The sequence below is a fragment of the Pteropus medius genome, unplaced genomic scaffold (assembly GCF_902729225.1).
Source record: "Pteropus medius unplaced genomic scaffold, Ma_sr-lr_union100, whole genome shotgun sequence".
NCBI lineage: Eukaryota > Metazoa > Chordata > Mammalia > Chiroptera > Pteropodidae > Pteropus > Pteropus medius.
In genome coordinates this window covers 2,676,822-2,693,439 of record NW_024354500.1, presented here as the reverse complement: position 1 = coordinate 2,693,439, position 16,618 = coordinate 2,676,822, and the positions used below count along the sequence as shown (strand labels likewise).

At 33.4% G+C, this 16,618-nt stretch overlaps 1 long non-coding RNA gene across 1 annotated transcript in view; it reads right to left on the bottom strand.

Moving 5' to 3' along the window:
* The window catches only part of LOC120594807 (uncharacterized), a 92,672-nt gene that overhangs the window by 5,638 nt on the left and 70,416 nt on the right, over positions 1 to 16,618 (bottom strand). The window contains exon 4 of the long non-coding RNA XR_005650698.1: positions 941 to 1,144. This is a non-coding gene — a long non-coding RNA (uncharacterized LOC120594807). The remainder of the gene's footprint in view (positions 1 to 940; positions 1,145 to 16,618) is intronic.

Genomic DNA, 16,618 nt, shown 5'->3' with positions numbered 1-16,618 from the left:
ACAAATAAACTCCCTGTTGATGACTTTACCGTGACATATCACATAAAGGCCTTTAAAGATTGAGGCTGCTTGGCTGAAATAGAAAAAATCCCTCCCTCCTTGCCAGTGTGTGATTAAACTACTATTCCATTATATTTTATGTTTAAATGCTATTCCCACAGAGTCACCACAATCCCACGATAATCCTCAGAATCCCTAGAGTGCTTTTTTATTTCCATTTAATCAGACCTACTTGTTACTGTCTTACAGGGTGGTAGTAACTCCTTAAAGCTTGCAGATACTACAACTAAACACCATAAGTTTAGTTTGCTTCTAACCTGATTTTTGTAGACACAAGACTCCTGTATATCATCCAGGACATGCAAACAACCCTCATCTCATCACCAAGGCTGGCACACTCCTCCAGACCTACAAAGTACATGGTTAACATTGAAACTTCTACCTAAGTTTTAGATCAGCAGCCGCCTGTCTTGAATGCTGTCATTCCTCAAGTTTTGAGGAGGATGGTTCCTGCATGGCTCCCCTCCTCTGTATGATGATGCTCAGTTTTGGGTTCTCAAATTTATAACTCTTTAGATTTGCTCATGTTTTAGCTTGCATTGGTGTTGTCAGACACACACTTACTCCAGGACCACTGGTCACATGCACAGATCAGACCACTGATCTCACTCATTTTCTAATACATAGTGATGCGAGTATCAAGGGCTTTTTTGTTTCCAAACCTTGGACAATGCTACTCTGCCCTTTCAACAGGTTTCAGTAACTTTGAATCTCAGGAGAGTTTAAGATTTCTATCCTTTGCCTCTCAAGAACAATCCAAGTTTTTATGCAAAGTTGCTGAATTCTTTCCCTGAAAATATCCATCTCTATGTGCCAAATTTTAAAAGAATAATTAAAATTAAATTGGATCCATTGGCCACCCTGCCACAGACATACATACGCTGTCAGGATGATCTTCGAAGGAGCTTCTTTGACCTCTCAAGTCTCACAAAGATTTTGAGTGTAAATCATCCTTATGGTTTTTGCTGGTTTCTTTTCTCTCACTAAGGTAGACACAGGCTCTGTAGGGGATGGCCAGAGAACAGAGTTCTTACAGCTCCTCTTGTTTTACAATGGAATTTGATGTTAAATTCTGATGATGCATCTTCCAAAACAAGATAAAATACAATTAAATATGAATTTAAAATTTCTTTCTACAGTGCAAATGAAATCTAATGAGTTCACAATTTTCTCATCACTCAGGAGCTCTCTCTTTTCCAGTGTTTTTCAAGCTTAGAAGATAATTAAGGAATGTGTGGGATAAAAATTAAAATTTCATTTTGTTATAAAGATTTATTGGTCAATCGGAATTTTATATTTTTCTACTTAGAAAAATGGCACAGCATATTTTCAAATTTATATCACACAAAGCAAACTATCATCTTTCACTTTTTGAAGCAAAGGAAATGTGGAAAGAATGTGAACAACAAAAATTATGAATGTATGCCTTATAATAGGATGCTTGTAGGGCTATTCCTACTACATCATATTTATCAAATGCCAGTTGGTTGCTAAACATGGTCTATGTCATTAAAACCTCATAACAACTGTACAGGATAGGTACTACTTCTACTCCCACTCAGATATAAAGAAAGTAAGGTACAGTGATACTAAGTAGTTTGCTCCACATCAGCCAGCTGGTAAATGGTGGAGCTCAGAATTTCAGCCTAGACAGTTGGACTCCACTTCTTTCAAAAAACTTACGTACTTAAATGACCTTGTGGATTTAGGCTGTGACAAACCACAGACCAACGTGATGCCACTGAGACTGAGTGATTCCTTACCACTCTGACTTTAGCTCTCCTTGCTCTGGCACCAACAGGTGCAGCTTCTAGATTTTCTGAACACATAAAGTAATCCTTCAAGATTTAGGCCATTTGCTAGGAGAAGGATTGAAATGGCAGAACCTTGTCTTGCTTATTAAAGCACTTTACACATGTGAGACGACTCAGCGGAAAAAATAATTCAGCTGGAAAAAAGACAATTTCTGAGTTTATGTGGCATTACATAGACCAGAACACTTTTTGATATTTTAAAGTTCAACATTTAAAAAACTGAACTGAATCAATAATTTTCTTTTGGTCAGCAGAACAAACTTATTTTGGGCAATTAATATGAGATTATAAATAATCTCATCTTCTACTTAACTGAATACCATCTAGAATTTGCCAAGATTTTTTCTCACATAAACTCATTTTTTCTAAATACAAACATTTGTGATTGAACTAATTCTTAAAAAGTGTGTCTTTTTCCAAGTTATGGATAAACAGTCTTATTGTTATATTAAATTTCCTGTTAGTTTATAAGCTTTGATGGCACAATAAACATAGTACCTAATGACATTAAAATAACATTTAATTTTGCAATTCCATATTCATAAATTTACAAGCAACATCTTACACATTCTGAAAGTTTTTAGTTTATAGGGATATTTATAAAGTGTACAGTTCCTTCTATAAAACTCAGTTGAATATTTCACTGCTATTTTGTATTATCAATTGATAAAAAATGAACCATTTCAAGAGAATTAAAAGATAAATTTTCCTTTATTTTCTCTCTTCCTTTTCATCAAAAGAATGCCACATATTGTTCTCATAGCACTAAATTATAAATATGATGAGGCCTATTAAATAAGCATACACTGCACATTCTAATTTCATAAATCACAAAGGCAAAAAATGAGGATGTGTCTTGGTTCATTGAATGAAGTGTCAGACATCTCATGCAGCACAGTGAGCAAATGATTATTTCTGAATTGTACATCAACCCAAGTTTCCTAAAAGCTCTTTCTTGTGCCAGCTGCAAAATGATTAATAATGTTGCACTGATAATTTTCACAAAAGACACTGCCGAATAAGAGAACACTGTGTCAGAGAAAATGAGTTTGAGGTTCATGAAAACAAAATGCTTTTTCATAGTTTTAAAAAAAACATATTGAGTTGTATAGATGCTATATCAGTTTCTCATGGTAAATGAGCATGTGCCAGTCTCAATCTTCTTCACTAGAATAGGGTTTAGGAAGTTTATTTTTAATATTTATATCTATTACAAATTACATAAAATTATATACTAATGTAATATAGATGTATGTGTGTATACATTTTTCCAATACTCAGCATATAAAATATATAATATATACATATTACATATGTTGAATATTAAAAAATATCTATATACACATACACACATGCATACATACATATATATAATCTTGACTATATATCTTAGACTTATGGTTTTAGTGCAGATATCAAAATATATGTATTGCATTTTGAAACTTTACTTCTGATTTGCTTTATGGCTTTTAATGTATCAATTTTCCATCTCTCCTACTGAGCAAGACTGTCTGTTGTGGTGGGAAAAACATGGACTTTTAAGGCATAAAAAACTGGACTTAAAATAGAGTTTGACCACTTCCTAGTTGTGTAATCCTAAGCAATTTACCTGCATCCTTCTTAAACTATGAATGGTCAACTTCCTAACTGAAAAATGAAAAAAATTATACCAACCTCATTCTATTAAAAGAGGATGATATCAGATCTACATGTTTTGCCAGTTGGTGATATAAAATGGAGTCAAATTATCTATAGTTTTCTTTTTTAAATATTTTAATTTTAATTTTTTGATTAAAGTTGACATTCGATATTATTTTAAATTATCCTCATGTGTACAGTAGAGTGGTTAGACATTTACATAATTTATAAAATGATTCCCCGATTAATCTAGTATCCATTTGGCACTATACATACTTATTAAAATATTATTGACTATATTCCCTATGCTATACTTCATATCTCCATGACTATTTGGTAACTTCCAATTTGTACTTCTTAATCCCTTTACCTTTTTCACCCAGCCTTCCAACTCCTCTCTCATCTGGTAATCACAAGTTGGTCCTCTGTATCTATAAGTATGTTTCCATTTTTTATGTTCATTTATTTTGTTCTTTAGATTCTACATAGAAATGAAATCGTATGGTATTTGTCTTTCTCTGTCTGACTTATTTCACAGCATAATATCCATTTAAATCTTTAATCCATTTTGAGTTTATTCTTACATATGGTATAAGATGGTGGCCCAATTGTTATGATCCTAGCCAACATCTTTTCAACTTTAGAAAATTTGCACTTTAAAAACTTTCTTTGGTCCAGATAATATCAGGAATCTCAAGTTATATATGCATTTGCCATTGTAATTTACAACAAAATATTAGCAAATCCAATAAGAAAGGAAAGATTTGTAAAACATATGTCTAAAAAAAGACTTTTATCCAAAATATATAAAGGATGCTTAAATCTCAACCTCAGGAAAACAAACCCAATTTTTTAAAAGTGTTAGAGATTTGAAGACTCCTCACCAAAGATATACCAGTCATTTGCCATTGGGCAATGAGAAGCCACTCCACACCTATTAATACCCCCATAACTGACTTTGACAGTTGCTGGTGGAGAAACAGGAACTCTCTTTGTTGCTTCAGTGTGCTTAACATCATATGTTTTTAAGGAAATGCAAATTAAAACGACAATGAGAAACTATTACACATGTATTAGAATGCTTGATATTTAAACAATTACTGGTGAAAATGAAGAGCAACAGAAACTCTTGTTCACTGCTGGTGAGAGAACAAATTGGAGCAGCCACTTTAGAAGATAGTTTGGCAGTTACACTCTAAATATAGTTGTAACATACAATCCAGCAATCATGTTCTTAGGTATTTACTAACATGATTTAAAATTGTATGTCTACACTCAAACCTACACACATTTTATAGTACCTTTATTCATAATTGCCAAAATCAGGAAGTGTATGGATTAACAAAGCATGATACGGCCATAAATGGAATACTATTCTGTAAGAGAAATAATAAGCTATCAAGCGGTGCGAAGACATGGGTGAATCTTAAAATTAATTAAATCAATCAATTAATTAAATCAATGAAAAATTAATTGAGTTAGTTAAATTAAATTGATGAAAATTTAATTCATATTGCTAAATGTAAGATGCCAATCTGTAAGCCTTCTAATATAGATTCTACTTGTATGACATTTTGGAAAAGCCTAAAGGGATGGTAACCAGATCAGTCACTGGCAGGGGTTGAGGTGGGGCTGGGAGGAGAGTTGAATAGTTGGAAGGCTGCTTGGGCTGAATTGTGATCCTCCAAAATCCATACTTGAAGTTTCAACCCCCATTACCTCAGAATATAACTGTATTTGGAGAGAAGGTATTTCAAGAGATGATTAAGTTAAAATGAAGCTGTTGGAATGGGTCTGTAATCCACTATGATCAATGTCTTTATAAGAGGAAGGGCCAACAGGGTGCTAGTGCACAGAAGAAAGACTACATGAGGACAAGAAGAAGGTAGCCATTGGCAAGCCCAGTAGAGACATCTCAGAAGAACCAGACTTGCTAACAGCTTGATGTGAACTTCTAGATTCCAGACTGATAAAATTGTTATTTAAATTATCCAATCTGTGGTATTTTGTTATAGCAGTTCTAGGAAACAAACATAAGGAAAGGGGACTTTTTAGGGTAGTGAAGCTATTCTGTATGATACTATAATGGTGAATAAATGACTATGCATGTGTCAAAATTCATAGAACTTTACAACAGTTAAGAGTGAAGCTTAATATTCTAAAATTTAAAAAATCATTTAGGAAGTTAGGGGATCCCAATATGAAACACAAACTGTGACAAAAGCATCCAAAAGTATTACAAGCATATGAAACAACTTCACTGAAGAGGATGAGAAGAGATGTGCTAATGTAAGTAATTTTGTAATGGAGTGGAATTTGTAAGATTAAGCCAAAAGCAAACTGCACATAAACATTGTACTCTAGTTGATAAAGTTGTTTTTCATGGGTGTAAGGATTAGCAATACTGAAACCACCATATCAGTATACTGGAATTGAAGAATTAAATAAATGGATGGTGAGAGTCAAGTTTCTCATTGGATTAAAAGGTTATAGACTAGCAAAAGGATTAGAGTTGGAGATGTCAGAGTAAATTTAGGTTTAGTTTAATATAAATACAGATAGACATTGTTACTAATTAAATTGTCTCCCCCCAAAAACTATGTTGAAATTTTAATCCCTAGTATCTCAGAATGTGACCTTATTTGGCAATAGGGTCTTTATAGAAGTAATTGATTTAAAATGAGGCCATCATGGTGGGTCCTAATCCAATATCACTGGTGTCCTTATAAAGAAGGGACATGAACACAGAGAGAAGATGAGAAAAGTTGAAGGAAGGTGATGTGATGACACACAAAGAGAATGCCCTGTGAAGATGGAAGATTGAAGTAACCCATCCACAAACCAAAGAATACCTGAAGCTACGAGAATCTAGAAGAAAGGCATAGAACAGTTTCTTCCCTAGACCTTCAGAAGGAACATGGTTCTGATGACACGTTGATTATTTCAAGCTTCTGGCCTCCAGAATGATGAGACAATGAATTTCTTTGTTTCAAGTCATGTAGTTGGTTGTACTTTGTTAATGAAACCCTAGGAAACTAATATAAATTTGTATGAAATTATTTATAGATAAATGCACATATACATGGGTTACTATGCACACATACTTTCTTGCTCTGTCATCTGAGAGGGCTTAAAAACAATGACACTTCAGTAGCAAAGAGCACACCTAACAGATCTTGATTTCCAATAGCATTCTCTAATTAAAGGAACCAGAGCTCCTTGGAGAAGAGACTGGTTCCAGGACTGGGGCAGGAAATAAATGAAATAATACTGAAGGAGCATTGTGTAGTACCAGAAAGTATGGAAGTGATTTAAAAAATATTCATAATGAAGGAGTATGTCAAAGGGACACTGGGGGCCAACTAAAGGAGCTCCTAATGTCCAAAACTGGAACAATTTCAGCAAGAAAATAAATAAAATAGTATTGGATTATAACTAAAAGTACAACTATGAGTCCATACTGATATAAACAAATGATAGAATAAATAAATAAATAGATTGTAGACAGGTATCTTCTGTAGAATTCCAAATAAATTATGTATACACTCCACTGTCAAAGTGATGGAGTATAACTCCCAACTCCTTAGGCGTAGCTGCATATAATCACTTTCTATGAAAAAAAGGAAAAAACAGTAACTTTACATTGAAGAAACACATCAACACCACCTCAGCCATGATCAAGATTTATATCAACAGTGATAAGTCATGTCGATAGTATGTATTCTTGACATGATGTGCTGAGAATGGTACTTTACCTCTTTGACCTTCTTCCTCCAAATCCATAACCACAATGTAATCATGAGAAAAGCATCAGAAAAACTCCAACTGAGAGATATTCTACAAAATATCTGACCAGTATTCCTCTAAACTGTCAAGGTCATCAAACAAGGAAAGTCTGAGGAACGGTCACAGCCTGGAAGAGCCCAAAGAGACATGATGACTTAAATATAATACGGTATCATGAATGAGATCCTGGATTAAATAAAGGACATTAGATAAAAACTAATGAAATCTGAATAATGTACGGACTTCAGTTTCTAATGATGTATCAATAGCGTTTTCTTAACTGTGAATATACCTAAATATACCTAATGTAAGATGTTAATAATAGGGAAAGCTATGTGTCGGGTACATGAGAACTCTTGTAATTAAGAAATATACCTAATTAGATTAGGTATATTTCTTAAATATACCTAATGTAAGATGTTAATAATAGAGAAAGCTATGTGTCGGGTACATGAGAACTCTTAGTACTATATTTGCAACTTCTATGTAAATTTAAATATATTATAAAATAAAAAGTTTATTGAAAAGTTTTAAAAATCAGTATGTAACAATTGTCTACCCTGATCAATTCAGGGTATCTCAACCCTAAATGTAAATGCATATACTTTGGAAAAGAATGGCATGCAACTCTACTGGCTACTAGTCATTAGATACCAGGATTTTGCCCAGTCAAAATGAATTGTTAGATAACCAAAGATAGTGCCAGGAATAAAAATCAGTTCACTTCCCCTTTATTTCCTTTAGTGGAGGAAAAAGAAAATTGAAAGGAAAAGTTTAGATGCATTTAATAAAATTATTTAAATAAAAATAAGTAACAACATAGTAATACTAATTTAAATGTATCCAAACGACATAATACTTTATATTTTTACACATTTGGTGTTCAGAAAAAATCTATTGAATAAATATTAAATGTAATTTTTGTCTTCAATTTGCATTCTATTAAGCATTTCTATTTTGTTATTCTATTAAGCACAGAGAATATCTGTAGGTCGGAGTATACACCTTTAAAAGATACATTCAAAGAATCTAGAATGGAGTTGAAAACACAGAGACAACATTCCCTAATGGATGAGCATATGGAGTCTGGGGTCGACTGCCTTGATTTGAATCCCAGCTCTACCACTTTCTAGCTGTGTGACCATATTCCAGTGATTTTACCTCTCAGGACCTCAGTTTCCTCATTTATAAAAAGGGGATGATAAAGGTGCCAACTTCCTAGGAGTGCTATTAGAACTAATTAATTAGCACACCCAAAGCATTTAAAACAACGCTTGTATGTAATAAGTACATCATAAAAATTTGATATTATTAAGTGGATTGAAAACAAGGCATATAACATGTTTGCTGTTGAATCGGATCTCTCTCTTCCACACTTGCTGGGGCAGAAAGGCATATGGCTGGCAAGCAAGAAGATTCAATAAGTATATTGATATTACAGAAAATAAGAGATGGCCAACTTCTAAGGTCAAAATGTTTTTCTTCTGAAATTATCATTATTTTCATTAGTTTTGCATATATTTAGTTTATTTTGAAATTTTAAATAGCTTTCTATGAAAGAAAGAGATGTTTATGTCAATGAAAACTGGAGTAAGTTTTTTGAATGTTTGAAAAGCACAGATCTACAATGCAAACAGCACTTCTGGATGCTGTAGCCGATAGGATGAAGGTTTTCTCCTGAAAATGCATCGAATTTAGTAGAAGTGTAAATATAGAAATAAATAACTTATTTTTTTATAAAAACTGAAAGTGATCAGTTATTTTATTTGAGGATCGACCACAATTGCCAGAAGAACAATTATCACTTAAGCCAATATCTGATGCTATCATGACTTTAAAATTTGATCTCAACTTGGCAGGATAACATTTGCATCACAATTATGAACCAGATGAAGAGGATTTGCAGGAAGTTTATTATCTCAATAGATATTGAATGTTTGTCAAGGATTAAATCTCACTTTTCTAAACAGAATAGCTAACTCAGAATAAATAGAAGGAATAGTATTCAGCTAAACCATGTTGTAAAGTGTTTCAATATAATAGAAATTTGGTTCCACTATTCATGAAATTATGTTCTCTGTGTCAGGCAATAAAAAAATTGTTTGCCATCTATGTGAGGAGTGAGAATTCGAACGTAAAATCAGATGGAGAAAATAAGCTGGAGAAGAAGTTACTACGAAGTTATGACAAAACCGAATTTGAGATCTTTAACTCCTTTAATGTAAAACATACTTTAAAACCCTAGCTGAAAGGCTTGAATTTGGGGTCCCTAGTTGATACAGCAGTTAAACACAAACTACCAGAATGGATCTAAGTAATAAAAAGTATATTTGAGGATAAGCTTCCTGAAAGTTGTGGTCCAGAATTCTTGACCAATAGTCAGCATCCCTCATCTGAATTTGTAACTTTAGAAAATTGATGGGCCTCTATGGTGGACATGATTGATTTAGTTCACTAGACTACATTCTACCTTTCCATGTGCCTCCTGTTATGAAGAGCCAAGAAATAAAAATCACCACTCAGGTTTCTTGACAACTAGGACTCTGTATATGAAATAATTTCTGCCAATTAGATATTATCTCAGGAGATTTGGAAGGTAGAAGTGAAACAAGAAACACTCTCTGCCACTATACCCACCTGATAAACAGTATTGTGGAAACAGAAGGGTGGAAGGGAAGCTGTGGCAGACAAACTTGGCATTTTGGAGTCTAGTCATCAATTTCATAGCTGTTGAGACAGAGTCGGGGCAGCAGAAGTGACTGTGGACATAGGAACTTTCTGGTCCTTGGACAGTATATTTTGAAGTTTGTTTTTAAATTCAGTAATTCCAGCTGTGCTCTGTTTCTCATACCTTTTAAAGATTTTTCTCTACACAGTAAGTCAATATGCTTCTGTGTAAAATGTTCTTGATTTATAGTATTAAACTTGCTTTTAAATTTTAAATATTTTAAGATAATTTAAATTGTGGTATTAATGTAAAATATACATAATTTTTTGTATAAAATATTATTTAAAACCAAGGAAAAAATTTATTAAATTCATTATATAGACCTATAGGTTGATAAGACATTTAAGAGTTTTTGAAGTCTCTTTCATTTGAATTATAGGTCTGCCTTGTTCAGTAATGTTCTTAAGAGAATTAGATATACTAGATTTAAGATTTTAGTGTGAAATAGCTAAAAATATTCATTAATTAAATAACTAAATTGTATTAAATTTTGGAAAATTTACTCTGGTAAATCTGTAAGCTAATTGAACAGTAATAGAAAGAAATAAAGTGAGTATTTTAAGTTAAGCAAAAAATTAGTAGATTTGTTTTGAAAATAAGATTTGTAAGTTAAGCTTAACAGTTGGTTTTTAAATTTACTACAGTTATAAATTTTAACACGTCACTCTAAGTACCTTTTCAACACACTAACGCTTTTCCCTCCCACTACAAGGCACTAAAAAACAAAGTGATAGCTTATAACTTTGGACTTCATGTTTTTCTTACTCCAACAAGGTAATTAGTTTCCACTATGCTAATATCTGCTATTTAAGTAGTCTACATGTACAGTAAATACCTGCCAGTTAATTCCTAGTGCTTTAATAGATTTTAAAACGGTGCTCAAGTACATCCCAATTTACTATATTATTTTGTTAAGAAATACCATGAGGCACAAGCAAAAGAGTGAATAAAAAGGGGAGTCATGACAACATGTAATCAGTAATACAATTAGGAAATCTATTATAAGAAAGACCACTGTATATATGCAAGTTAGAGACAGAGGAGGAGTGAATTGAAGAAGTATAAAGTTAGACAGAATGCAACAACTAGAGCACTCAAGATCTGCATTCGGCAATGCCCACAAGGTCAGCTTAATTTGTGTATCTGGCCTATTCTAGAATTGGCCACTGAGACATTACCTGTTAACCCAGTAGTATAGCCTGACTCTTCAAACTTCTACAAAATCTGATATTATGGCAGTGCTATGAAAGAAACAACAACAAATAGATAATTCAGTATAGGGCAGGTAAGGTATTCAATCCAAACCAAATGCAAGCGAGAGAGAGAAAGAGAGCAGTAAAACCAGGTTTGATACTGGGAAGAATAAGCAGAAAAATTGCCCCTGTCAAGTGTGCCAATGTAGACATGAAGACTGTAATCAATACTGTGGAAATCAACAGGAGATGGCATTGGCTCAAAGAAGATAATTTTCTGATTATCAAATTCTGAGCCCATGAAGCGTTTAGAAAAGAGGTGAAAAAGGAACTTTACATATATCAAGCACTTACCTTTTAATTTTTGAAACTATTATGAGGAAAGTAATATTTCCATTCAAAACAGATCAACAATGGCACAAATAATAATTAAATGATCTAGAATTTGAGCCAGGCTGCCACTAATTTTATGATGATCGAGACAAAAATGTTGATAATCACTCTGACCCAAAAAGAAAGCATTCTGATATCTAAGTATGATTGGTAATTATCCTAAGAGAATGTTAATACTAAAATTTTTCCTACTAAGGGACATGCCTTTGTTTAAAAATAGAACATAAAAACTAAGGGAGAGGGTGAGACCTGAGGCTCAGATGGAACAAGGCTGTAGATGATAGAGTTCAAATAGGCTTGAGGTAAGGGGTGCTCAAAAGGAAGATAGGGAATTGGAAAAGTGGAAAAGACTGGTGGAGGAAAAGAGAAGGTGATGTAATGTGACAGGCAAATGGCGCCTCATTACTGAAATAGCCAAGAGACTTTTAAAACCAAAAATATCTTTGATTTTGAAACTGTTTTTATTGCTGCCATGTTCCTTCACCTTCCCAGACCTTTGCCAAATCCATCCACCCAAATGCCTTCCTATGAGTAGTTTGTTTGGCAAATTTTTTTTTAAAAGGCATTGAATTTCACATTTAGATCAACATAATATGAACCAGGGACCACGCAACCAAGATGGAGAAACAACCTTTAAAAACAACAAAAGCATGTTTATTTTCCTGAAGATATTTTTAGGATAATGGCTTGTAAACTTTGCATATCGATATAGTTTGATACATCTTGTTGCATTTGAAAATCAAGTATATTGTAACTGGTTTTATGTAAAATACTGAATAGTGGAAATTGTATACTTATAATCATGTAATTAAAACTATTAACCCAAATAATAAGAATAAAAATTTAAACAACAAAAGCAGTAACCAGAAGTAGAGGACAAAAATATCTATAAAGACATTATGAGCTTCAAAGATGGAGAAAGTGGATTTTGATAATTAGATACTGACAACAAGGTAGCCCAAGGAATTTAGGGAAATTATTTATGAGTGAACATCCTTGAGGAGGATTTCAAATATTAAATTCAGGGTTATTCCATAGTAGTAAATCATAAAGTTACTTTTGGAATCAACAGCTATTTCTCCTCCACCCAACAAAATGCCCTGTTGAGCTTCTTAATGGTGTCTGTATATCAATATCACTCCTAAGCAGGTTTAGGAGTTGCCTATAGAATAAGCAAATGAAATATGTTCCTCATGTAGTCTATATCTCAAATTAAACAGTGAAGTGTTTCTATAGATAGAGATGTTGCTATAGAGATGTATAGTCAAAAAATCTGTTTCTTGACAGTAATGAAATTGTCTGCTTTTTATTTAAATGTGTTCTGATATGAAAGCAATAAGATGCCTTTCAAATAAGTCTTTTAAACCTTTCATCAGTTCTTTTCCATCAAAGGCACACCTTTGGCATTATTAAAACTTTAGCTTTATTTGTCAAACGCAGACAGGTAGTGTGTCCTCTTAAAAGGGAATTGAAGCGTCATGTAAAGACAGCAATACCATCAGAGATCTGATGTGTGAAAGAGAACCTGTCATGAATCCTAAGTGTGGCTCAAATAAAATCATTCTCTGCTTATGTCAAACCTGAGCTCAGATAGCAAGAATACTTAACTGTGTTCAATGGGGCTTAATGTTTTGTCAGTCATTTATCTTCACATTGAAAATATACTGTCAACCAGAAGTTAAATTTCCACTAATATGAATTATAGGCTTCCAGAGGAAAAGTTCCTCCTCCTCCTCAACCATAAAGTATCCACAGAGACCAAAAAGATTTTTTTGTTTTCCTCTCCTCTTTTAACTAATGGAAACTGCAGTTACCAGAGATTCTCTTCAGCATGAGTAAATATCTAATAGATTTGTTTTTCAGGGGTTAGTTTTCAAAAAAATGTGTTTATAACTTATGTATAATATTTAATAATTAGAACAAGAAGTATAGTAAACTTCCATTTATTGGCAATCCAAATAACCAATAAACTCAGGTAACTGGTGTTTTAGACAAATTTTACTGCTCCGAAAAAAGGTTAGCCTATCATTTCAAAAATTTTCAGAAAAAGGATTATAAATAAGACCGGGATATGTCTGCTTATTTATTAACAAAAAAGTAAAAGACATCAAAGACAACTGCAGGTGACACCACAGGTGGCAAACAAGGGACACAGAGGCCACTAAGGAATAGAAGACTGTGTGACAAGGGTAAGGGTAAGGGAATGAAGATGTAAATTTATTCTTTGGTGTGTATACACATACACACACACACACACACAAACATACGTACATACATATATATATTTTGGTATATATATATGATACATATGATATATATATATGATCTAATTATAAATCTAATCAGAGCTTTGAGGGAGTCAGGGTAAGTTCAAGAGGGGCTTTAGGGTAATGGAATTGTTATTCTACAGACTTCACAAAATCGTGTTGGGTCTGTTGATCTTATACATGTAGAGTAGCTGGCACATGGTAGGTTCTCAATATACTGGATAAATGAATTCTGAACCTTATATAAATATGATACTGGATATCTGGAGTTGATCCATTCATATGGATGACAGAATAGGATAACATAGACTTTGGTCTTAGGCTGACTGGTTTAAACTCTAGATCTGCATTTTTAACCATCTGAATTCTTTGCCTTTCAGCAAGTCACTTGACTTTATTAACCTTAGTTTCTCTAGGTGTATGATTAGGAAAATAATAGGATGAGCTCTAAAGGGCTACTTAAAGGAATAACTAGGGTAGTACATGAAAAATATTTAGCAGTGTTTCACAAGTAGTCCAGCTCTCAAACAATCATAGCTAAAAATGCACTGATGATTTTAATCAAAGGTCATTTAAAATTTTTTTGTATTGAAATTATTTTAGACTTATGCGAGATTGACAAAAAATAGTACACAGATGTTCTGATATACCAGAGGTCTCAAAATTTTTTCTGTAAAGGTTCAGATAGTAAATATTTTAGGCTTTGTGGTTGAGACAGTCTCTGTCACTGCCATAGCAGAGTGAAAGCAGCCATAGACAATATATAATACAAATGGGTACAGCTCTGTTCTAAAAATTTTTACAAAAACTGGTGATGAGTAGATTTGGCCCACCCTAAACTACATTATAGACTTTATTCAGATATCCCTAGTCTTGACACGAATGTCTTTTTTCTGTTCTAGCATCCAGAATACACATCGTCATATTCGCTTGGTCTCTTCTAATCTGTGATTGTTTCTTGGTATTTTCTTGTCTTCATGAACTTGACACTTTTGAAAAGTACTTGCCAAGCATTTTGTAGAATGTCCCTCAATTTAGTTTTTCTTCTGTTGTCTAATTATTATATTGAGGTTATGAAGATTGGGAAGAATACTAAAGAGGTTACATTTTCTTCTCATGACATCATATTGAGTGTAGGAAATATCTTACAAGAGGATACAAATCCCTTATGTCTGTGGTCCCCAAAGCCTTCACACTAGTCCATATTTGCCCTTTAGCAATTCCTTTAAAAAATTTAGCTATATCTTCTTACTGATTTATATAGTTTGGTCAGCATCTGGCCAAGTAATCAAAGTTCAAGGTCCTGGTTTTCCCTGCTGGCGACTGTTTCTGCTCATTTTGGGGGTTAGTTTTTTGCTCTGAAAATTCCTTAATTTGCAGTTTGTCCAGATTTTTTGTTGTTGTAAGCATAGTAGCAATGTCTTTTCTATCTCTCTACATCTTTGAGCTCTCAGCTGACATTTTAAAAGATTCTTTAAATATATTCAAGGATATTGTTAAAATTAGACTGTCTTTATTCAACTCAAAGATCATCATGATTTGCAGTGATGCCGCATATGTGAAAATAGGTGAGTCCTTATGTTACCAACACATAGATTGGCAACAACTGAGATAGTAGTGCATAGAATGAATTTAAAAATCATTCAAAATCTGATCACAAATGCTACTATAGATGTTTTGCAAATGAGAATGGTTAGTTGTCTAATGCTAAAATGTACTTTTTAAAAATAAAGGTCAACAACACAAGGAAAGAATTTCATTAGCCTTATATCAACAGTTCTACAAGAAATGAAAACCATAGTTTGGCATTTACTAGTGTCACTATTCAAGTTGAAAAGAAAAATTCAGACTGTGAGCATGGCACTCAGGAAAAAAAATGGCTAAGAAATCTCAGTAGAATGTGAAGAGAGAGTTAAAATAGCAACCTCCAAACCATCCTTCAAGGCAAAGCCAAGAGAAGACACTTTAATTGTCATTTTCACAGAAAGTCTGGATGCACTTATGTTTACAACACGATCCCAATAGTTCATATCTCAGCTTTGGATAAGTCAATGCACAATATTACAAAAATGTTTACAGATAGTGCTGTATAGGCCTAACAGAAAAATAACTATTATATACAAATACAAATGCCTTCAAAGGAGTAAGAATAACGTTAATTTATACTCAGAGCATTTTTATGGGTGTAGATTTAAAAGCCTAGGACAGGAACTAGAGATAAATATTGCTCTACATAATCATGAGAGGGGAGTGAGAAGGTTATAGGACAATCAGAAGAACAGGGAAGCTGGAAGTAGGCCAGAGTGCTATGTGGGAATAGCCACCCTGGTCTCTTAAGTGGGAAATAAGCTGTGTGATTTTTAACTTATTGTGTGGTGAGTGTGCTGACCCATTAGAAAGCGTTAGTGAAAAAGCTGCTTTACCTAACTTTCTTTTATCCCTGGTGCTTGGGAGTGTTATGATCCCTTAGCAGAAGCTGTTTCCACATTTGGGCAAAATTGAAGGACTGTGTCCAGAAGCAGGAATCAGTCAAAAGAGACAAGAATGAAAGTCTCTTCACCTTTTCCACTTTCACTCTATGATGTAGAACTCAGCAAAGACTTGAAAAGGCTTTTAGATTTTCACCATTCATGAAATGAGGCAACTGCCATGCCTCCTGTTTGTTAGCAGCCGTCTACCTATGTGCCTTTTTTTAACACCTGAGTCTCATCACCCATTTGTTCACAGAGTACATCACTC